Here is a 24,939-nt window from a genome sequence, read left to right as displayed (position 1 = left end):
GCCTCCATAAGAACCTAAGAGGGCAGCTCTCAATCTGTGGCATCTGACGCTATCTCTGGGTAGAAAGTGTCGGAATTGAGTTGAATTCTTGGGCACCTGCTAGTGCATGGTGGACATCCCTCTCACCAAGTGTTGGAGTTGGGTCTGGGAACCCGAAAAGAAAGTGATAACCTAGCTGTGAAATTTGTGGTTTATAATAATGCACATCTCCAACTGTATTATATAGTTTCCAAGTGATCTCCAAAGACATTGTGTCAATTTACAATTCCTCTGTCAATATATGTCTGTGTCAATATATCCTGGGCCAGCACTTGGTATTGTCAGCCCTAATTTTTTTATTCGGTCACAGAGGTAGGAACCAGAGTCCATATTCTTTCAGCTTGTATTTATCTGGTTATGGTGGCGTGAGCATAGTCTCATGCGTTCTGGTCACTTGATGTTTCTTCTGTGAATTGTACATTCATATCCCTTGACCACACTAAAACTGAGGGCGTTTCTATTTTTCTTATGAATCTATAGAATTTCTTTATATGTTTTGGATAATAATAATAATAGCTAAACACAGCTGAGCTTTGTTTCTGGTATTTCTGAGTGCTTTAAATAAATTAACACAATAATTGTTTCAATAACATTTTGAGGTAGGTAGTTTCTTCATTTTATAGATGAGGAAATTCAGGTATTGAAGAATTGTTACTTGCTTAAGATTACACAGCCCTCAGTTATAAATCCAGTAAAACTGGCTCCAGAAAGGTTTATACTAGAATAAACATTTGTCTGTTATGTGAATAGCCACAGTGGATGGGCTTCCATTTCACTTGTTTACTGGTGTTTTATATTATTCAAATATTTTAATTTAATTGAAATTAGTTATCATAACTTTAAGACATTTATGATTACTTTATGTGTTTTGTTAAATGAGTTCTACAGGATATCAAGTTCATAAAGATATTGCCCGTTACTGCCATTTAAAAGTTTTAAACTTTCAAGTCATGGGATTTGACTCCCTATAATTTACTTCTATGTACCATGTGAACGAGCTATTTTATTTTACATTTTGTTTCCATGTGACTATGAAATTATGTTAGCAAAATACACTAAAGAGTTTATTCTTTCTCTATAATTTAAGTCAACTCTCATATAACTAGTTACCACGGGTTTTATAGCAGACTTCCTTTATTATTTACTGATCAGCCTATTTATTCTTGTACATTTTTCCTTTTAGATTCTTATTATCAGATTGCAATTAAGTTTTTAATAGCTGGGGTAATAAGTTGTCTCGCTCCTCATCCTTAAAAAATATCTTGGTTATTCTCGTTCCTTTTCTCCTCTATGAACTTTAGTTTGAGCTTATTAAGTTTCATGAAAACCCTTGTGTGATTTTGAGGGGTATCATATCGGGACTGTACTTTAATGTTTGAGAATTTTATAGTTTTAGCATATTATTCCTGTCCATCTATGAACATAGTGTTTTTGTTCTTTAATCGGATTCTCTCTTTTTATATTTTCTAATCATCTCTAAATGATTGTCAACACATAGGAATATATTCAGCCTCTGATTTAATTCATCTTCTCTATTTTTTTCAGAAAGTTTGCTTTTTATTATTATTCCCTTACTTCTATGCTATAGGAGTACCTCACTTCTTTTTATAGGTTTTCAAGTAAAAGATTAACGCATTTATTTTCGCTCTCTTTTGTTTTTGAGTAAATGCCTTGGAAATTAAATGCCTATCTCTGTATGGGCTACTCTATTCCACTGTTTTTGCAAAGCACCTGCAGTATGTTACATTCACAGAAGCAGTGTGTAAGGGTTCCAATTTTTCCACATCGTTGCCAACTTTTAATATTATCCATGTTTTTCAGGAGAAGTAGTGTTTTTTTAGTGGTTTTGATTTGCATTTTTCTGATGGCTGTTGATGCGGAGCAGTTTTCATATGTATACTGCCCACTTTTGTATCTTCCTTGTAGAAACATCTATTCAGATCCTGTCTTATTTTTAGTCCTTTTACTACTGAGTTCTAACATTTGTTTATATAGTCTAGATACGAGTCTCTTATCACATATATAATTTGAAAATATGTTCTTCCATTCTATGGTTTGTTTTTTCATTCTTTTTGTTGTTGGAATCCTTAGAAACACAAATATTTTAACTTTGATGAGGTCCAGTTTATCTGTTTGCTTCTTTAGTGCTCGGGCTTTGGAGTTCATGTATAATATGCCTTTGCCTAGCTCAAAGTCCCGTGTTTTCTTCTAGGGGCTTTAGAGTTTCAGCATTCATATTTAGGTCTGTGATCAATTTCAAGTTAATTTGTGTCTTGGGTGAAATTGGAGTCCAACTTAAATGTTTTGAGTGTGAATATCCAGTTTCCAAACACCATTTGTTGAAGACTATTCTTTTCCAATAGAATATTTTTGGCATCCTTGTTGGATATCAGTTGACAGGAAAAGTGAGAGTTTATTCCTGGATTCTTAACTCAATTCCATTGATCTGTATATTTATCCTTATGCCAGAGCCACATTGTCCTGATTACCATAGCTTTGTAGTATGTTTTGGTATCAGGAAGTATGAATCTTCTGACTTTGTCCTTTTTTTCTTTCTTTTTTTTTTTTTTTTGAGAGAGAGAGAGAGAGAGAGAGAGAGAGGGAATCCTAAGCGGATTTCACACTCAGTGTGGAGCCCAATGCAGAGCTCAATTCCACAACCCCTGGGATCATGACCTGAGCCGAAATCAAGAATTGGACACCCAACCAACTTAACCACCCAGGCACCCCGGTCGTTCTTTTCAATATTGTTTGGGCTATTCTGGTTCCCTGGAACTTTCATATGAACTTAGGACCAGTTAATCTGCTTCTGCAAAGAAGTTGGCTGGGATTTTGATAGATTTTGCATTAAATCTGTGTATTAATTTGGGCAACATTGCCATCTGCACAAGTCTTCTGAAGCATGATTGTGGGATATCTTTCCATTTATTTAGGTTGTTTCAAACCTTTTTTCAGCCATGTTTTACAATTTCTAGTAAACAAACCTACTATTTTAAATTCTTTACTGGATTCACTATATACAACTTCTTAGCATATACTTCAGATTTATAGTAAATTTTAGTAAAATATAGAAATATTACACATATGGGTTCCTCAAAAAGTTAAAAATAGAACTACTCTATGATCTAGTAATCACACTGCTGGTTATTTACCCCCAAATATTTGTTCATTGAAGAACATTAGTTTAAAGGGATATATATATATATACTCCTATGTTTATTGCAGCATTATTCACAATAGCCAAATTATGAAAGTGTCCATAGATAGATGAATGGATAAGAAAGTGGGTGTGTGTATATATATATATATATATATATATATATATATATATGTATATGGAATGTTATTCAGCCATAAAAAAAGAATAAAATCTTGCCATTTGCAACAACACAAATGAAACTAGAGCTAAGCAAAATAAACCAGAGAAAGACAAATACCATATGACTTCACCCATATGTGGAATTTAAGAAACAAAACAAATAAGCAAAGGAAAAAAGTATAGAGAGAGAGACAAACCAAGAAACAGACTCTTAACTATAGAGAACAAACCAATGGTTACCAGAGGGGAAGGTGTGGGGATGGCAGAAATAGGGGAATGAGATTAAAGAGTACACTTACCACGATGAGCACTGAGTAATGTATAGAATTGTTGAATCACCTGAAACTAATATAACACTGTATGTTAACTCTACTGGAATTAAAATGTAAACATTTAATAAATAAACATTACTCCTATGCAGTTCTCTCTCTTTTACCCTTTTTGTGTTGCTATCAGAAATTCTGCATCTAAATATGTTACAAACTCAATGGCATGATGCTACAATTCTCAGTTGATAGAATTTTACGTCTTTGATAAAGCTGATAGAAGAAGAAGTATACATTTATTTTGTAACTTTTATTTACAATTTCCCGTTTTCTTCCTTTGTTTGAGTGGAATCAAGTTACTGTATATGGTGTCTTGTCCTTCCTCCAGTACAACTTTTTGGCCCAACTGCCTCCATTTTGCTGTTCTTGTCAAATCTATTGCACTTCTATGTGTTATTAGAGCCAGCAATGTAACACCTATTGTAATATATGCTGTGTAATATATAACGTATATAACGTAATATATTTCAAAATAAGAGATGAAAAGGCAAGAGGTGTGTTTATACAGCCTTTAAAAACTACAAATTTTCCCAAAGCCCTGCCCTCAGCAGATATTTCCGTTTTTCAATAACTAGCCACATGGCAACCTGTCTGTCTATAAGGGAGGCTAGAAAAGCTGAGGGCAGGGTTAGCAATATAGTCTTATTGGGGCCAGCCATACCCTCATGCCCCCAGATTGTCTTTCCATTAGATAGGAAGGAAAGGAAGTTAGGTAGGTGGAAAGCAGTATCAGATGCGTTGCTGTTTAGCTACGATTTTCTACCCACCCTTAGTACATAAATTTAACATACAAACTACTGCCTATATGTAAACTTAGTTTCACCTAGAGAAAATGCATTTGCTAATTGCTTACCCTACTCCTCAGTGAGTGAAGTTTACTTCTCAGTAACAAAATAATCTTGCTCAATTTACAGCTCTAGTCAATCACTTAATTTACATTCTTTTAAAGCACACCACTGATTTTTCTCCATCAAAACACAGCGACTGTTTGGAGCCGCTATTGAAGTTATTGAGTAAAATTGTGAACAGCATGTGGAAGACCTACAGCCTGATTTTAACTTTGCAAAGAGAAGAGGAAACAGATTGCTGGTCCTGGCTGGGAGGTTTCACATTATAGGCATGCGGAAGGCATGAGGCCCTTGTAAACAGAATTCCTTGCTTGCTTGCTTTTGTTGGGTTTTTGTTCTTGTTTTTTGAGAAGAGAAAAAAAAAAATGACATTTCCATCTCTATTCTCCATGGAAAAGTGAAGATACAAGGAATGACTTGTCATTAGGCTCTTGGATATTTTGATATTTTAGACCCAAAATGGTGATGTCCTTACATACTGCCACACCAACTCTGCTGTTTGAAGATTATTAATTTTTGAACACTAGCAACTTGGCCCTCTGGGGGGTTTTGATTCCAGACTTCTGAACATGAGCAAGGTTTAGAGCTGAGCAATTCCAATAATAATCTCGATTGTTTACTTCTTGTACATGCGTTTTGCCATATGACTTGCTACTCCTACCATCAAGAGGTGGTTTCTTCCCTCACCTCTTGAATCTGATGTTGCCCTGTGACTCTCATTGAACAAACCTGGTAACTTTCATTGAACAGAAGTCTCTAGGACAAGTGATGGCGTGCCAGTTCCAAACCTAGGCTTTACTCTCTTGGGACATTTGCAATCACCATCTGAGCAATTCTAGGCCAGCCTACTGGAGGAAGAGAGACTGGTGACCCATCACCCTCTTCGCCAGACCAATATCAATAGCCAGCCAATTACCAGACATATGAATGAGGCCATTCTAGACTAGCTTCCCACCAGATAACCATGGGTACATGAGTGAACCCAACTGAAATCACTTAAATTCGACCCAAATCAAAGGAACCACCCGGCATACTCACAGATACATGAGCCACAAATGTCTCTAGGTTTTAAGTCACCAAGTTTGGAGTGATTTATTACACAGAAAGAGCTCAGTGTGATACAGGATTTAAGCTATTATGTTACAGGGAAGAATAGTTAAAACATTTTCTCTGAGTAGTAGCCCAGATAAGTCACATTTTCAATACAAGATATAAATTTGTTTTTATACAATTCAAGCTATATGCACTGGCCTGAATTTTCATTCTTCTCTGACCACGGGGAACTTCAATCCATTTCGAGGTCATCCTGGTCAAATTCTGAAAGCCAAAAATATCTCAATAATACTGGCAAGTATTAACATAGCTTGATTTTAATTATATTAATTCATATAAGGAACACCAGAATGCCTGCAAATGTTATCATTCTTGAACTAATTATTTTCATTTTAAAACAAGTAACTTTTCTGTGGGTTTAAAAATATAGTATGTTCATTAAATAAGAAAATGCAAAAAAAGGCAGGGGGAGGCGGACAGAAGAAAATTTTTTTAAAGAGCCAAAGAGTCCATAATCCCATCAACCCAGAAAGAATTGTTTGATATTTAAGCTGACTCAGAGTATTCCTAAATGATTTTCCAAATTCAGACAGGGTCTAACTAGACTCCTGCAGATAGAAACATACTCTATATGTAAACGAGAAAACTTCTGAATATGGTCTGAAAATATAGATATGTGTTACACACACACACACACACACACACGCACACACAATTACCCTCTCACAGGAGTTTCTTGTGGACTTTTATTTCCTCCTTGTTTGAGTGAAGGGGTGTTCGTACAAGTAAGTCAGAATGGAAAGCAGCAGCAGTGAAAATAAAAATTATATCATCTTCTGACTGCAATTTGAATACCAAATATAACTTTTCTAGGTTCTCAGAGTAATGAGAATGTTTGGAATCTTTGTCACAAGCTGACTCACAACTCCTGGAATAAAATCATAAAATTGAGTGCTTGGGATATACCAGGCCCTATGTCCAAGTCTCTACATTTGTTATTTCCTTTTCTCCTGTGTATAACACATAACGTTACTACCTTTGTCTTCAAAGTAGAGGAATTGGAGCTTAGGGAGGTGGAGAGAACTTTCTAATTTCTATCGTTAGTCGGTACTGGAACTGGGATCTGATCCAATGCCACGTGTCATCAGACTTATTCCAGGAGCTGCTCTACCTACTACAGAGCTTGCGGGGTCCTGAGACTCTGAGGTGTTGTCATTGTGGAACTCTGTGTGATCCTAGACACCAGGGAATGCAGGACAGAGGCAGATTACTCCTTACCAGCCTTTGTAAGAAATGACTTCTCTGTGCGTGTCTAATACACCAATTAAATATATTTGATCGTGACCATAGACCTAAAATTTTGTATTCCCTTTTAAAAAAAATGTTTGTTTACTTATTTTGAGAGAGAGAGAGAGTGCGAGCATGGAGAGGCAGATAGAGGGAGAGAGAGAATCTTAAGCAGGCTTCATACTCAGCATAGAACCCGTTGTGGGGCTTGATCCCAAGACCTTGGGATCATGCCCTGAGCTGAAATCAAGAGCTGGACACCCAACTGACTGAGCCACACAGGCTCCCCATAGAATGTTGTATTCCTATAAAATACGATGTCGCAGTGTTTCATTTTAAAAAAGAGTAGGTGAATCATATTTCGATCACCTAAGACACAGCATGAAGCCGCACGGAAATAATCCCGGATGCGGAGTTGTGCGGCCTGGGTGTAACCACTAATTCCTATGTGCGCAGGTGTGGGCAGGGGTGGGCGTGTATGTTTGTGAACTATTGTACAGACTGGATCAGAAGAACACATATTCATCACATACTATACATAAGCATCTTGCAAGTCTAGAAGTTGATCCTCAGGCATAGCGCTGTCTAACCAAGAAGTTTTGAACCAGTTGACCAAACGTTTCAAAATCGCTTGATTTTAGCACTTAACACGGAACCATATGATGTTACACAAACAAAAGCAAAAACAAAATAGGAATGAAAGGAGAAAGATGGGAAATAAAGGAAGGAGGAGCAAGAGAACAGACATTTGATTTGCTGAACACATGAGGCTCTGAAAGTTTCATCTAAATATCTGTACATTCAGGTTCTCTTGAGAAGAAGAATATTGGAGCAAAAGAGGCCTGCATTCCACTTGGCCAAAACAGGCTTGGAAAGAGGCCAGCTCCCTGGACTGGGCCATCATCTCTGTTTACCATGTCCCCATCAATTCCTTTTATCCCCCAGGTCTTAAGGCTAAGTGTGGAATGTCATATATTAACACATATGTGGGGTGTGTGTGTGTGTGTGTGTGTGTGTGTGTGTATGGGGTGTGATGGGTGTGGGTGTACGTGGGGGGGGTGTCTGTGTGGTGGAAGGCTGTATGTGTCCATGTGTATGTGGTGTGTGTGTGGTATGGGTGTGGGGAGGGAGGCGTATGCTTAACACCCCTCCTCTGTCATTCTGGGCCTCGGGGTTTGAGGCCTAAATCTGGACTAAATCCATAATGAAGAAGCAAAGAGTTATTTAACTGTCTCATCGTTACTAGTGCACTTTCTCCGCTCCTTGTAATTATGAAATCCCATTATTATTCAGAGAAGTGATTAATCTTTTTTCTGCACCATCCCCCAGCCCTGACTTGCTGGAATTAGAATTGCAGATTCTCCTTTAGGGACTGTCCTTGGTGTTCCAGGAGAAGCACTGTCCATTCTAATAAAAATCCTCATTCAAAATACAATTCCATTTTTTTTTCTAATTGATCTGATCTGTGTTACAAACCCGCATCTCACTAGAGCGTAGGGAATGCTATATTTGAGTTCAATCCATTGAGTACGGTTGGAGGCAGTAGCTTAAATATGCCGATGTTCATACTTTCAGAATTAAAATCCTTCCCATCTATCTCCTCCAAGGCGTGGCATTTGGGTAGGTGAGGGGTGTGGATGGGAGGCCTGTGCACTTTTTAATCCAGCTCTTCTGATCTCGCCCGTAGTGTTCCTTGTCTTCCTGGTCTCCCAGGTTTGGTCTCTACTGAGTCTGTGGTGTCACAGCTTGCGTGTCCCAGACAGCTCGTACTGGGTCGTGACAGACAACTGCGCGTGTCTATTCCCAGCTCCTTCTTTTGTCATTTCGGCCCATCACTTCGGTAACTTGAATGGGTCGTAGTAGGAATATTTACCTCCTGGAAATTGGCAAATTCTACAAATCAGAGCTACTTTTCTGGGAGAGCTGGTTGTTAACTATTGACCAATATACCGCTGTCTCCAGATGACAGAAGTAGGATTCACGTCCTGGGATAGTTTCCCTCACCTTGACTGTGGGCTTGGGTATGTAACTTGCCTTGGACAACTTAGAATTAACAAGGGTGATGCCAGCATATTCTTTTACTTTTTGAGAGAGACCAGAGAGAGTGTGCCAAGGGGCAGAGAGAGAGGGAAAGAGAGAACCCCAAGCAATGCCAGCACGGGGCCCAGTGCAGGGCTCAAACTCACGAACCGTGAGACTGTGACCTGAGCCAAAATCAAGAGTCAGACGCTTAACCGACTGAGCCACCCAGGGGCCCCGCCGGCATGTTCTTAATAAGACCTGCACTGGGGCTAGTCCTTCCGGGACACTCATATTTGGAGCCTTGTGACTACCATGCTGTGAGGAAGCCCGAGTCACATGGGGAAGACACAGAAGAGGACAGAGGGGCACAGCTGGGCCATACGACGAGGCCTCAGACATATGATCCTCATTCAATAACCCCAGCCAGCTCTCATCCATCAGGCGCTCTCAGTAGAAGACCCAGATACCGTGCAACAGACAGGAGAAGCTCCCAGGACACTCTCGCTGAGTTCCTGACTCACAGGCTTGGGAGCAAATCAGTGGCTACATTTTGGTGTGGTCGTTTACACAGCACTAACACACTTGAATAGTTTCTTTTCCAGTTTCTCAGCTTGCTCAGTCAAGCGGCTTCTCCTAGCTGACTCAATCTCACCTCCTATTTTGCTCACACCACAAATGTCTCTGAGAAGCTTCCGGAACTTCCATTTGGTAGCTGTCGTAGGCAGTTTACATCATTTCTTTTTACATGGCTTACTCGCACTCAATTCTTCGGTCAGTCCGTGTGCAACAGAGCCAAGAACGTCTCAGAGAAGCTAACCTCTGTTCTTTCTGAGATCTGACCACTCTCTCTCTCTTTTTTTAAATGTTTTATTTATTTGTGAGGGGAGGGGAGGGAAGGGGCAGAGAGAGGGGGAGACACCGAATCTGAAGCAGGCTCCAGGCTCTGAGCTGTCAGCACAGAGCCCGACGCGGGGCTCAAACCCACAAACCGTGACATCATGACCTGAGCTGAAGTCAGAAGCTTAACCAACTGAGTGCCCCTGAGATCTGACCGCTCTTATCTCCAGGTTTCTTCAATTGCCTGCACCCAGGTTAATGTAGGGACAGAATATAAGGCAATCTCTTCCCAGCATCCCATAAACAATTTGGGTCAAAAATGTCGTGCCCGTGATATTAGCTTTAACTTCCCTAGGATACAATTTAACTTTGAGGCTGGGGTTTGAATAACACGCGTTAATGACAAAACTTATGTGAAAGATGAGGAAAATTGTTATTTTCCAAATGCAAATGTTATCAGAGTGTTCACACACATTTAAGAATCTGATGAAAGCTGATAATGTAAATTATTGTGCTAGTTATACTGAGAGGTGCGTTGTAAAATATCTTGCATTTGCCACGTAGCTGATCTTCTGCCGACTTGATGAATAACTTTGTAACCCAAAAGTTGGATCCATTATCTTACATGGATGCTAGGAATCAGATTTTCCGTGGGTAAAATCAGTTTAGACGTGGATTTGATGGTGCTATTTAAAATGTAACGTTATGAATTAGGGATGTTGGACATGATTCCTATACTGTGAAGATTGAAATATCCCCATACTTTTTCCACTGTGGGTTCATGACTTAAAAGTACTCTAAAAAGAGAAAACTTTGGAAAAAAATAGAAAGGGAGTCAGTTTTTTTCAAAAAACCTTGAGAGTCTTAGAGACACTTTAGAAACACTATATGTATATATGTGTGTATGTGTGTGTGTGTGTGTGTATGTCTATATCTATCTATCTATCTATCTATCTATCTATAGTATGTCTATATACATGTCTATGTATATAATACACGTATATATACACATATACATACATACATATGTAATATAATATAAATACATATACATATATATGTATAGTATATATATAGTATATAGTATATAGTATGTATACTATACATATATATAGTATATATACATGTCTAAATATATAGTATGTCTATATAGTATGTCTATATGTATGTATACATATAGACACACACACACACACACATATATATATTAGCTTTTTGGGTGGCTGTCTAATGATATCTCACTATGGTTTTATTAATAAAGTTGAGTGTATTTTTCTATGTTTACTGGCCATTTGGATATCCTCCTTTGTGAAGTGTCTATTTAAATCTTTTTGCTCATTCTTCTCTCATTTAACTGCCTTTTTAAACTGATTTATAAAATTATACATTTTCAATGAGTCATCTGTCAGATAGATGCACTCAAATATTTTCTCTCTGTCTGCAGCTCACCTTTTTCCTCTCTTAATGATAACTGGTGATGAAATTCAACTCTATTAATATTAACAAATCCAAGGTAGCAATTTTTACAGTTTGCAGATCTTTGTTCTGTTTAAAAAATCGTTGCCTATGCCCAAGACATAAAGACATTCTGTGCTTTCTCCTAAGAGTTTTAGTTCTTTACCTTTCACATTTAGGTCTGCAATCCATCTGGAATAGCTTTTGTTTATAGTATGAAGTAGGAATCAAGATGCATTTTTTTCAACAAGAATGTCCAGCTCACCCAATACCATTTCTGGTAAGGACCATTTTTTAACCCACCTCTCTGTAAGCACCCCTTTTGTCATAAATCAGTTCTCCATAGAAGTGTGGTTTTGCGGACTCTATTCTATTCCAGAATTTATATCGCTTTATACCACTACTATCTTGTTATGTTTACTAAGAGTGTATAGTGAGTCTTGATATCTGATAGTGTGTTTCATTACTATTATTTTTGTGTGCGTCAACATTTTTGAAATTTATATATTCTTCAACCAACTGTGCCAAATAGGTTTTCAAATATTTGCACTTGACCCTTTCCTTAATGAGTTGCTTGTTTATTTCATTTTCTAACTTTCTATCACGGCATTTGGATTTCTTCCTGGTTTGTAAAAGCTTTTGATTTAGTAAGCATAGTATTCTTTTAGTTACCATTTACTTTGCAAATATGATACATAACTTTTGGTTTCTCTTTTATTTTTGCTTATTGTATTCTGACATATAGTAGTTTCCAATTTTTATATCGTAAGATCAATATTTGTTTAAGTTTATTTATTTTGAGAGAGAGAGAGAGAGAGTGTGTGTGTGTGTGTGTGTGTGTGTGTCTGTGTGAGCAGGGGAGGAGCAGAGGAAGGGGGAGAGAGAGAATCCCAAGCAGGCCGCACTCTGACAGCACAGAGCCTGACACGGGGCTTGGTCTCTTCAGCTGTGAGATTACGACCTGCTGGACATTTAACCGACTGAGCCACACAGGTGCCCCAAGATCAATATTTTCTCCCCTTTGGTCTCTTATGTTTGAAAATATATTTGGTGAAGCCTTTCTTACTTTGAGTTAAGCAAGGCAACACATATTGTCTAGGTTTTTGTGGCTTGTTTTGTTCACACGTAAGTTTTAATCTATTTGGAAATGGTTTCCTATACCATGCAGGTGGAAAGAGAAATTATTTTTCCCAAAGAGGGAAATATTTAATCCCATAGTAATTATTAAATAATAACTTATTTCATTTGTCATTTGACCAAAGTTAGATGCCAGAAATCACAAATAGACATGAGTATCCATTTGAAGTTTTCAATTAAGAATGTTAATATACTTAAATAAATAAAATAATGTTAATACACTTATTAAGAGAAGAAAAAAAAACTATATCATTAAGAAGTAAGGGTGGAGGGGTGCCTGGGTGGCTCAGTTGGTTAAGCGTTGGGCTCTGGTTTGGGTTCCGGTCATGATCTCACGGTTTCGTGAGTTTGAGCCCCACATGGGGCTCCGTGCTCGTAGTGCAGAGCCTGCTTGGGATTCTCTGTCTCTCTGTCTCTCTCTCTCTCTGCCCCTCCCTCCCTCATGCTGTCTCTGTCTCTCTCAAATAAGTAAACTTAAAAAAAAGAAAGAAAGAAAGTAAGGGTGGGAAGAAAGGGAGTTTTGAGAGAGCAGATCAAAGACTTGAGATCCAAGGTTATAAATGCCATAATGGCAGAGAACAGCACCACGTTTCAGGTGACCTTGAACAGGAAGCAAAAAATGAAAGCGGTGCTTCTCAGCCTCACAGTTGCATAAGCATCATTTAGAGGCTTTGTCAGATGTGGACTCTGAGTCTGTAGTTCTTGGGCGGGACCTACAATTCTGCTTGTCTCACGTGTTCCCAGCGGGCGATAGGGCTGCTGGTCTGCAGAGTGAATTTTGAGCGGTTGGAGACCAGAGCATTTGGGACTTCGTGTCCCCTTCACTTGTGTGCATTCTTTGGTGTGGGGCTGCTGCTGACAGCTGGCTGACACTCATGAATTCCTTTCTTCACATCTTCCTGGTAGACTCTCTCGATTTACTTGCTCCTCTCATTTGCTTGAACCATAATTGACGGACAATTTCCTCTTTCATGACCCAGATGAAATGATTTTGTCAACCTGAGCCACCGTGATACGATATCCTGGCCCTTCCTCCTGCACTATCCCGTGTTGCCTGTCCTCTTAAATCAGAGGGGAAATCACTTTCTGTTTATTTCCAATAACATTTGAAAGACAATGGAAAGACAATGGGAATACAGTCGACAACGTGATGTCTGACGTCTGACATTCTGCAGTTTTTGAGAAGTTATTTTTTTTAGGTAGGAGCCCTATATTATGTTGAATTTAGAGAAGGCCGAGATTCTTGGAAAATGAAATATGTTAGCTACTTCAGTAGAAAGAAACAATATCACTGTTTCCTTGGCACTGAGTTTCCTAGCTTGCGCTTGTGGGGAAGGCTGTTATTGTGTAAGCTTTTCCCAAGATTTTTCTTACCTGTCATTAAAACTCGCTTAGAAAATTCATTGTGTTAATATGCTGTTAAGCAAAGAAATACAGATGTCACTGCACTTAAGTAAGAATATATTTTGGAATTAAAGCGGTGTTGATACGCATCATTGACTCTTGACATTTGGGTTTTCGGAATCTTCACCGAAGAATAAAAGGGATTTTAAATCAATTAGTAATTACCATATATATTTTTTTTATTTTTAGCGTGAAATGGAGAATTGATTTTGGCACCAAGTTACTTTCTCAGAATATTCATTTGACTGTGAAATAGTTCAGGCTAGATACCCAGCCATTTTGCCAAAAATAGAATATACGTGGTTCAATCCGGTAACCTTTGCTTCAACCTGGACTAAGACCGTGAGGAGCCTGGTGTGGAAGTGGCTGAACACAAGAACTCATGAGTTTTCCTGAGTCGGATCACTTCTGCTAATCAGAATTCCTAGCTTCTCTACTGGGAATGGAGATGACTTTTCCAAAGACCATGCCTGAACCTCTAAGCAGGTGCCTCCCTTGAGGTTCTTTCCCGAAAAATTATCAAACTTCGCAAGACTTTTTGGTTCTATCCCTGAGGACACTTTGGCTTTTTCACTCTTCGTGACACTTTTACACAAATGTTTGCATTTTTTTTTGGTAGGTCCTGAGAGTACCCCAGGGATACTGAATAGATTAACCTTGGGAATCTCATAAATATACACCGATGAAGACAAATTTTCGGGAATCCGCTCTCTGTTTGCAAGAAGAATCCTTCCTCTTTGACGTAGAGGCTGAAGTTGCTTCTCTAGCCTTTTAAAAAAATGTATACATGCCGAGCTCAGTGTGGTATTTCCAACTAACTGGCACCATCCAATGTTTTATGCCAGTGCCCCTCCAATTATTACTGTATGTTAATTTTGATTAGCAGGAGGTGGCTCTGTGAGTCTTGACTTCCTGCCAGTACAATCAAACGTGAGCTGTAGGAATGGAAAGCAAATGTTACTTTCAAAATCCTAGTGAGGAGTGCATTGCTTCTAAATGACTTCAAAAGTGAGGTGTGTTTCAGTTAAGTGATTACAAATGTCTTTAGTGGATGTACTGTCTGAAATGGGCATCCAGTGAATATTCTGATCCTTCCTGGTCCATGCACAGTGCAATTTCAACATTTCATCTTTCAACAACAGCCCCGTTGTTATGGACTGAATAGTGACCCCCCCCCCCTCCCACCTCAGATTCATATGTTGAAGCCTTAACCCCCAAGTGACTGAATTTGGAGATCCGGTCTTTAAGGAGGCACTTAAGGTTAAATTGGTTCATAAGGATGGGCTCTAATTCAACAGGACTGGTGTCCTCATAAGAAGAGGAAGAAAGAGCACATCTCCGTCTTTCTCTTCCTCTCTCTCTCAGTGTGTGTCTCTTTCTCTCTCTTCAAGCATACCCAGAGAAAAGACCACGTGAGGACATGGTGGGAAGGCATCTGTCTACAAGTCGGGAAGAGACTCCTCATCAGAAATCAACCGTGACCCTTTGATCTTGGACGTCTTGTCTCTAGAACTGCGAAAAATTACATTTCTGATGTTTAAGCCACTTAGCCTGTGGTATTTTGTTACGGCAGCCTGAGTTCAGGCATACTCATTTTTTTTTTCACATTTTATTACTTTTATAATGAGTCTTTCTTTTAGAAGCAAGTGCCGTGATAGAATGGAAATCGATTCGATGGGAAACAATGGGGAAAATAACAGTAAATCGGCTTAAACCTTGACTTGTATCAGTGTAGACCAAGCTGACCCACACTCCCTTCCTCCAACAAAAAAACATATTCAAATAATTTAAAGCCCTTTTAGAACAAGAAGTGTGTTCTGTTTGTTTAGGATCCACGGTACTTATTCTAGTACCTGGTGTACAGAAGCTTTCTAGTGTCTATTTGAATAATGAAGTGAATACCTCAATGAAATTCTTCTCCAACTCGATCTCCTAGAGACATGGCGAAGTATGTTACCTCTTTGAAACAGACACAATGCAGCCAGGTATGTTGACTTTCACTAATTTGGGGAAGTTACTGTGACACATATCATAGTTCGTGTTGTGAATTCTACTGTTCCCAATGCTTCTACCGAAACAGCCACGAGTACAAAAACCCTGGAAATTAGTTTGCCAAAGGCTGGACGATGTATATATTTCATCCGTGTTCAAATAACAAATTTTTGTTATTTGATTGGGACTGACCTCATGTCAAACAATTCAGCGTACCAGGCAAGTCTCTGTCAGTGAAGGTTGTATATCCCCCCCCAAAAGATTTATAGGATGCCTGTGGTACCTGAAATAAACAGTAGTTCTAGACTCATCTCCCCCTGTTTCTCTCTCTTGTTGTCTCTGTATCTCTGTCTTTACCCTAAGCAGAAAACTCTCAAGATGCAAAGGAAACAACTAGGTTTCATGCTGCCAGAGCAGTACTGCTATGTTATATTAGGACTGGGGGCATCAACACAAATCAATCTTGCCTTCTTTATTATGTCAGTTCAGCGTCCGACTTCGGCTCTGATCGTGATCTCACGGTTCGTGAGTTCAAGCCCCGCGTCGGGCACTGTGCTGACAGCTCAGAGCCTGGAGCCTGCTTCAGAGTCTGTCTCTGTCTCTCTCTCCCCTTCCCCACTCATGCTTGCTCTCTCTCTCTCTCCTCAAATATAAACATTAAAAAATAATAAAATTTCCAAAGTTAGATACAATTAAAAATTTAGTTTCTCAGTTTGCTAGCCACAATTAATGTGGCCGTGGCTACCATATTGAATATTGCAGATATAGATTATTTCTATCTTCACTGAAAGTTCTATTGGGCAACACTACTTTTGACCTTTGATTTCCTAGAGAAGATATAACTTAATGAATATTATGGTGGGCTATATTAATTCTCATGGTATTCCTTGCCTCTCTATTATGTTTGTTCATGGGGTGGCCTGCATGTAGAGCTATTCATTGGAGAATTGTATACACCTTTGCCTCATTGTCATCAAGTGTGGTCAGATGACTCACTTTGCCCAGAGATGAACTATGAGCATAAGCAATGTTTCTACTTTCAAAAAAACTTTTAATAACCAGTGTGTACTTTACTGTGACATCGTCCCTCAGTCTTACACTTATTTTATTTTTGAGAGACAGAGAGAGACAGAGCACAAACAGAGGAGGGGCAGAGAGAGAGGAGGAGACACAGAATCCGAAACAGGCTCCAGGCTCTGAGCTGTCAGCACAGAGCCCGACACGGGGCTCGAACCCACGGACTGTGAGATCGTGGCCTGAGCCGGAGTCGGACGCTTCACCACTGGGCCACCCAGGCGCCTTCTGATTCCCTGAGTGAAGTTGACATGGAAGACATGACATTTTTAACGTGGAGGAAAAACACTCTTAATGTTTCAACTCCCTATTGTTAGTATCATTTATTATCACATACTAACTTGGCTTAAGCTGACTGATACAAACATGAACTCTCTGTCAGAATTCTAGAAATGAGACCAGGGAACTAAGATATTTTTATCAGCGCCATTCTGTAGAGGGTTGGGCTGGGAGCCAAGGGAACCGGAGACCATGCAGATGATGTAGTTGACAATCGGATTCCCATCGGATACAGAGAACAAAAGGTTTGTCCCCGATGACTTGGTTGAGCCGTGTGACAGCACAAGAGCTGATATTTTTGGAGATCATTCTATTATCAAGCGTCCAGAATCTGAGTGATTTTCATCCCTACGGTATGAATAGTCCTTAGATGAAGAGCCCTCTGTGGGAGAAGATGTGCTTTCTGCGGTCAAGTGATTCTTTTTATTCTAATAATATCTCTGGTGTCTGCATGGGGGAGCTTTTCCTTTTTTTTTATTTCAAGGGTATTGTTTTCCCGTTCCACTGCTATCTTTATGTTTTGCGGTCAGGTCAGTGGAGTAGTAATAAATAGGAATACACACTGAGGGTTTAAGGAGTTGGAGATAAAGTAGGTAATTAGTTAATGACTTGCTCAGTCATTAACTGAGGAGGTGAAGATTATATATATATGTATATATATAAATGTGTATATATATGTGTATATATGTACATATATATAAAAGTATATGTATGTATATATATATAAAAGTATATATAGATATTTACTTTTACTTTTATACTTGGATTCTTGTACTGATTGAAAAAAGAAAGATTTGAAAATCATTTCCTTGCAGGCAGGATCCTTGCTACTCAGGGGGACTATGAAATGTCCAAATGAAGATGGTAATGATGGAGGGTTGGAGACTCACAGTTGAATCTCTTGAATATTTGAGTCAGAAGAGTTTCCAGATCATCAGTGATACATCTCTGAAAAAATGAATTTCTGAGCTAAAATATGTCACAGAAAGGGTCATTATCCCAAGTGACAGAAAGAGCGCCGGTCCAAGGATGAACTGTCCTGGCACTGATACTAACCGTATGTAAGAATTGAGGGAATAGTTTCATCGATATGACCTCTGCTCTACTCTCTATAAAATGAATCCTTTATCTAGTGGATGTCAGTGGCTCTAAGTTGTGCATGAATTTTAACAAGATGATTGACACATCTTTAAAAATACATATATCACTGGGGCGCCTGGGTGGCTCAGTCGGTTGAGCGACCGACTTCGGCTCAGGTCATGATCTCGCGATTCGTGAGTTTGAGACCCACGTCGGGCCCTGTGCTGACAGCTGGGAGCCTGGAGCCTGCTTCGGATTCTGTGTCTCCTTCTGTCTCTGCCCCTGCCCCACCTGTGCTCTGTCTCTATCAAATATAAATAAATGTAATGAAAAATAAAAATCATATGCGTATATAAATTTTTAAAGGAAAATATGTGTAAGACCTTACACAGAAACCGTGAAAGTTTATTGACATATTGGAACATTTCTGCATACTACTAAAATTAAGATAGCATTAATCTGAACTACATTATTTTAAGTTAAGTTCCCCAACTTGTCACTGTTGGGGAAACCACTAAGAAAATGCCACAAAAACTATAGGAAAATAAAGGCAAGAAAATAAAAATGGAACTCTAGAAAATATCCAGTTAACACGAAGATAGGTACTAATATGGAAACAGGGGAACAAAGGCTTGAGATGCATATAGAAAACAAATAGTGAAATGGCAGATGTAAATACTTTATATGCAATGACATTAAATGTAAATAGATTAAAACGTTCCATTAAAATGTAGAGATTGGCAGAATGGCACCCAAAACATGATGCAAATATATGCTGCCTCTACAATCACACTTTATATTAAAAAAAAAAAGCAAAACAGGTTGAAAGTAAAGGAGCGAACAGCAACCTAAAGAAAGCTGGAGTCACTTACTAATATTAGATAAACAAACAAACGAAAAACCTTAAAGACAAAAGTTTTTTATTAGAAAAAGAGGGATACTTCTTATGATAAAATGGCCAGGCAAAAAAGGAAGATAGAACAATTCTAAACATACATGCATCTGAAAACGGACACAAACCTGACACAAGTGAAGGGAGAAAAATCCAATTCAGCAATGGTGGTTGGAGATTTCAATACTTCCTTTCAACAACAGATAGAAAAATTAGGCCGAAGATCAACTGGGAAATGAAAGGAACAACACTACAACCCACCAGACCCTGCAGATAGAACACGCTACACAACAGCAGAACATACATTCTTTTGTATGAAAGAAGCGATCAGTAGTTCATTCTTTCATGTATACGTGAAACTTCATGCAGGGATAGCCTGTGTACTAGGCCAGAAAAGAAAAAGAAGACTTGGGTGGTTCAGTGAGTTGGGCATCCAACTTCAGCTCAGGTCATGATTTCACGGTTCGTGAGTTCGAGCCCTGCGTCGGGCTCTGTGCTGACAGCTCAGAGCCCGGAGCCTACTTCGGATTCTGTGTCTCCCTCTCTCTCTGCCCCTCCCCTGTTCACACTCTGTCTCTGTCTCTCTCTCTCAAAAATAAATAAATAAATAAAGACATAAAGACATAAATAAATAAATAAATAAATAAATAAAAATAAATTTAAAAAAAAGGAAAAGAGTCAAGAAACTTAAAACAATATATTATTTTATTTTTTTTAATGTTTAAAAAATTTTTTTAATGTTTATTTATTTTTGAAAGAGAGAGAGAGTGGGGGACAGGTAGTGAGACAGGGAGACACAGAATCGGAAGCAGGCTCCAGGCTCCGAGCTGTCAGCACAGAGCCCGACACGGGGCTCGAACTCATGAACTGTGAGGTCATGACCTGAGCCAAAGTCGGACGCTCAACTGACTGAGCCACCCAGGGGCCCTAAAACAATTTTAAATAAAGCAATAAAGAAGTTCCTCTGATCACAATGAGCTGAATTAGGTATCAATAACAGACAAATTTGAGATTTACACACAGATGACCAAATGAGGAACACACGGCCTATGTTATTGTCACGGTCAACGGGCTCCCAACTCAGGTCTAGAACTGTGCTCTGGGGCAGAACAAAATTGACTGGAGGGATATACCCACTGACATTTGAACACATCTTCAACTATACATACTTTTTCAGTTTTTGATTGGCTTGATTGAAGACATGGAGAAGAATTCCAAGTGTTGGTTTCCATTGAGTCGTAAATGACATCTGGTTACTGTTGTACTTTCAGGTTGACCATCAGCTGTTAAGGCCTGGATACCAAAAGCTCTCCTAACGGTCAAAGGCAGGAGGATGCAGAACTTGCTCAAGATCACTGGTTACAGTTAGCATAGTTATCAGCTACGGACAAGAAAGAGAAGCAAAGCAATAAAGGGTTTAATCATGATTAAATGAGTATATATGTTTTTAATGTGTATTTACCTTGAGAGAGGGACAGAGAGAGAGAACGAGTCAGGGAGGAGCAGAGACAAAGGGAGAGAGAGAGAATCCTAAGAAGGCTCCACACTGTCAGCACAGAGCCTGAAGCGGGGCTTGACCCAGTGAGCCCTGAGGTCACGACCTCAGCCAAAATCAAGAGTCGGACGCTTACCCAACTGAGCCACCCAGGCTCCCCCAAAACAGTATTGATGTAGCCGTGACTAACCATTTTGAACTAGAGTCATGGGTATAATAAAACCGAACACCTTTGGAGCTGGGAAGAGTGTTCAGAACTTCATTTTTTCCACAGGAAGGTGATGGGCCTCACTGTCATATTGGACAGCGGAATTGCTTTATCTCCCGGAGTGGTGACTGAGGACCGGATTAGACCGTTTGTACCACTTTTCACTCCACTCGTTCCATTCCCATTAAGGAGACAGCACACAGGGCTTGAGGAGAAGATTTGTTCCTGAGCCTATGCTTCCGGCTTACCCTCTTGACCCTCTTACCTTGTACACTTTAAGGAATTCCAATTAGAAGTCAAGGGAATTTGAATGTCTTCTGCGGTCTTTTAAACAATGAAATGTCCCTAAGTTCTGTGCCTCGGTCTTTTCAGTCCAAGAAAAATCCCGTCTCCTCTCTCAGCATTCTTTCAGCGGTTAAGTTTCCCCCAGAAGAGCATTAGGAAAGATTTTCACTGGTTTCTCCAAACTAAAGAATCAATTCCTTCTTGAAATATTTCTTGGCACACTGAGGCCACGTTACTAAGTAATGTCTTTCAAATTTGTGAAGTAAACATCTCTCTCTCCCCTTCTACATCTTGAGGCTATTCTTACACAAAAAGAAAGTTTTGCTTTGATACAGAAACAGAATATAGCCAGGAAAGAAAAAAACCACAGATATTGAAACCGCTTTATTCATATATTTCTTTATTTTATTTATAGCACATGGCCTCTAATTCAGCCCACCTGGATTTACTATGTGTCCCTCACCACCTTTTCTTTTATTCCCACTTTCTAAAGAATGACGACAGGTAATACTGTTCGAGGGTCCATCACGTGGCAACATTTCTTCACATATTTCTTTAATGAAAAAACATTTTATTTTAGAGAGAGAGAGAGAGAGAGCACCAGCAGTGAGCAGGGGAGGGGCAGAGAGAAAGGGAGAGGGAGAAAATCCCAAACAGCCTCCACACCCAGCACGGAGCCCAGCAGGGGACTCGATCTCATGACCCTGGGAGCCTGACCTGAACTGAATTCAAGAGTCAGCTGCTTAACCAACTGAGCCCCCCAGGCGCCCCTCCAGTATTATTTTTAATCATCTCTAGAGTCCTGCCATTTGTATACTGTGCTCTCCGTTACATGGATACAAAAACCGTTCAGAATGAAAGCCCCTGGGGTGAAGAATATAATGAACTGGAGAGTCAAACCGGGGATGCAAACACAAAAGTTCTGGGCTCTTCCACCACTCCTTGCCAAGCAGTGTGCTCACTTCCTGCTTCTCTCCATGTCAATTGCCAATTTGATCTTGGCGCCATATAGAAATGTCCCTTCTCTTTGATTCTTTTCCTATTTCTCTATTGTTCAATGAGCACTTTGTTCCTTGAACTCCTTCCTCTTCCTCTGTACGTTTTTTTCCCCTTTTACTGTTCTTAATTTTTTAAGTATGCCTCCTCAATTAGATTAAAACCATCTTCGGGCAGCTGTCTTCGGTTGGGCTTCTCAGAAAAGACTAAATTTTGTGTGCACACGCCTTGTTAGTGGAGTGCTTTCAGTGCACACGTCTGCAAGGAGTTAAGGAAGGCCTCAATGGCAGAAGGAGAAACTGAGTCGAAGCCTCAGTTGCGGTTGCAGGAAGGCCTGGGTGGATGTTCAGAGCTGTGGGTGATTGTGGCGAGGGCTACAGCCATTATGAGCAGCTGTCACAGAAGACGGAGGATGGGCTTGTCACCCCAAAGAGGGGGTGTGTGCGGAACACCACGATACCCCCTACAGGAAGGATGCATTTATCGATTAAGCAAACATGGCGAGAGACCGTAATATACCAGGAACTTCCGATAGTTTTGATTTCGGCCATTGTCTCACGAAGCCCACATTCTCATAAGGGAAAAGGCAAGGTACAGAGGTACAATGGGTTGAGCAAGTCCATAAAAGTAACATATTCAAAGGGCAAAAGTCATCCTTGTTTGTGTATAGAAGGCGATCCGCCTGAAATTTGATGCCTGAACTGAGTCTTGGTAGATGGGCAATAATTTGCCGAGCAAACACCCCCTAGAATGATACCTGGAATAAGGCGGCAGCCAACGCACGTTTATGGCTTCTGGACATTTGTATTTCCAGCCCTTGCTCGTTACTACCCACACTAATTTCTCAAGAAATAATTTTTGTGTCCTATATATGTGGCGCATAACAGATGCTTAATAAATAGTCCGAGAATAAATATGGGAAGTTTATTTTTCTGTTGGGGGCCAGTTTTTCAGTTTTTGTGTTAATTCCAGTCAATTAACATACAGTGTTACGTTAGTTCCAGGTGTACCCTACAGTGACTCGACCATGCCTTGTATCACCCAGTGCTCGTCATGACAAGTGCGCTCCTTGATGGCCGTCCCCTGTTTTACCCATCCTCCCATCCCCTTCCCCTCTGGTGACCATCATTTTGTTGTTTATAATTAAGAGTCCGTTCCTTCATTTGTCTCTCCCTCTCTCTTTCTCTTGTGTTTCTTTTCCTTCTGCTCATTTTTTCCCCTTAAATCCCACATATGAGTGAAATCATATGTATTTGTCTTTCTCTGACCGACTTCTTTCACTTAGCTCCATTCATGTCATCGCAAATGGCACGATTTCCCTCTTTTTTATGACTGAATAATATTCTGTGGTATATAAGCCACTTCTTCTTTATCCATTCATCAGTTGAAAGACACTTCAGCCGCTTCCATATCTTGGCCATTGTAAATAATGCTGCCAGAAACATAGGGGTGCATGTATCCCTTTGAATGAGTGTTTTAGTATTCTTGGGTAAATGGCCAGTAGCATCATTGCTGGTCATAGGGTGGTTGTATTTCAAACTTTTTGAGGAAACTCTATTCTGTTTGCCACAGTGGCTGCACCAGTTTTCACTCCCACCGACAGTGCACAAGGGCTCCTTTTTCTCCACATCCTCATCAACACCTGTCGTTTGATGTGTTGTTGACTTTAGCCATTCTGGCAGGTGTGAGGTGATACCCAATCGTTGTGTTAATTTGCATTTCCCGGATGATAAGTGATGATGAACATCTTTTCATGTGCTGTGTGTAGTGTTTTCTGCCCATTTTTAAACTGGATTATTTGGGTTTTGCATGTTTGGTTTTATAAGTTCTTTATGTATTTTGGATACTAACCCCTTATCAGATATACCATTTGAAAATACCTTCTCCTATTCCATTGGTTGCCTTTTAAGTTTTGTGGATGGGCTCCTTCACCGTGCAGAAGTTTTTTGGTGTTGTGTTTGTTGTTGTTGTTGTTTTTTATATAGTCCCAATAGTTTATGTTTGCTTCTGTTTCCCTTCCCTCGGGAGACATATTTTGAAAAAGTTACTATGGTCCATGTCAAAGAAGTTACTGCCTGTGTTCTCTTCTAGGATTTTTATGGCTTCAGGTCTGACATTTGGGTCTTTAATCCATTTTGAATTTATTTCTGTGTCTGGTGTGGCAAAGTGGCCCAGTTTCTTCTTTTTGCACGTAGTTGTCTGGTTTCCCCAACATCATTTGAGGAAGAGTATCATTTTCCCACTGGATATTCTTTTTTGCTTTGTCAAAGATTAATTGACCACATAGTTGTAGGTTCATTTCTGGGTTTTCTATTCTGTTCCATTGATCTATGTGTCTATTTTTGTGCTAGTCCCATACTGTTTTGATAACTACAGCTTTGCAGTATAATTTAGAAGTCCAGAATTATGATGCCACAAGCTTTTCTTTTTTTTTTGCACCTTAAAAATTTTTTTTTCTTAAGGTTGATTTATTTTTGAGAGACAGAGCATGAGTGAGGAAGGGGCAGAGAGAGAGGGAGACACAGAATCAGAAGCAGGCTTCAGGCTCTGACTGTCAGCACAGAGCCCGACGCAGGGCTTGAACTCACAGACTGTGAGATCATGACCTGAGCCGAAGTCGGACGCCCAACCCACCGAGCCACCCAGGTGCCACTGCTTTTCTTTTTCAAGACGGCTTTGCCTATTCAGAGTCTTTTGTGGTTCTGTACAAATTTTAGAATTGTTTCTACTAGTTCTGTGAAAAATACTGCTGGTGTTTTGATAGGCATTGCTTTAAATCTGAAGATTGCTTTTGGTAGTACAGACATTTCAAAATAATATTTATTCTTCTGATCCACGGGCATGGAATGTCTTTCCATTTCTTTGTGTTGTCTTCAATTTCTTAAATCAGTGTTCTATAGTTTTCAGAGTA

The sequence above is a fragment of the Panthera leo genome, chromosome C2, assembly GCF_018350215.1.
Source record: "Panthera leo isolate Ple1 chromosome C2, P.leo_Ple1_pat1.1, whole genome shotgun sequence".
Classification (NCBI taxonomy): Eukaryota; Metazoa; Chordata; class Mammalia; order Carnivora; family Felidae; genus Panthera; species Panthera leo.
The sequence above is the reverse complement of the archived record's forward strand: the minus strand, read 5'-3'. Positions refer to the sequence as shown.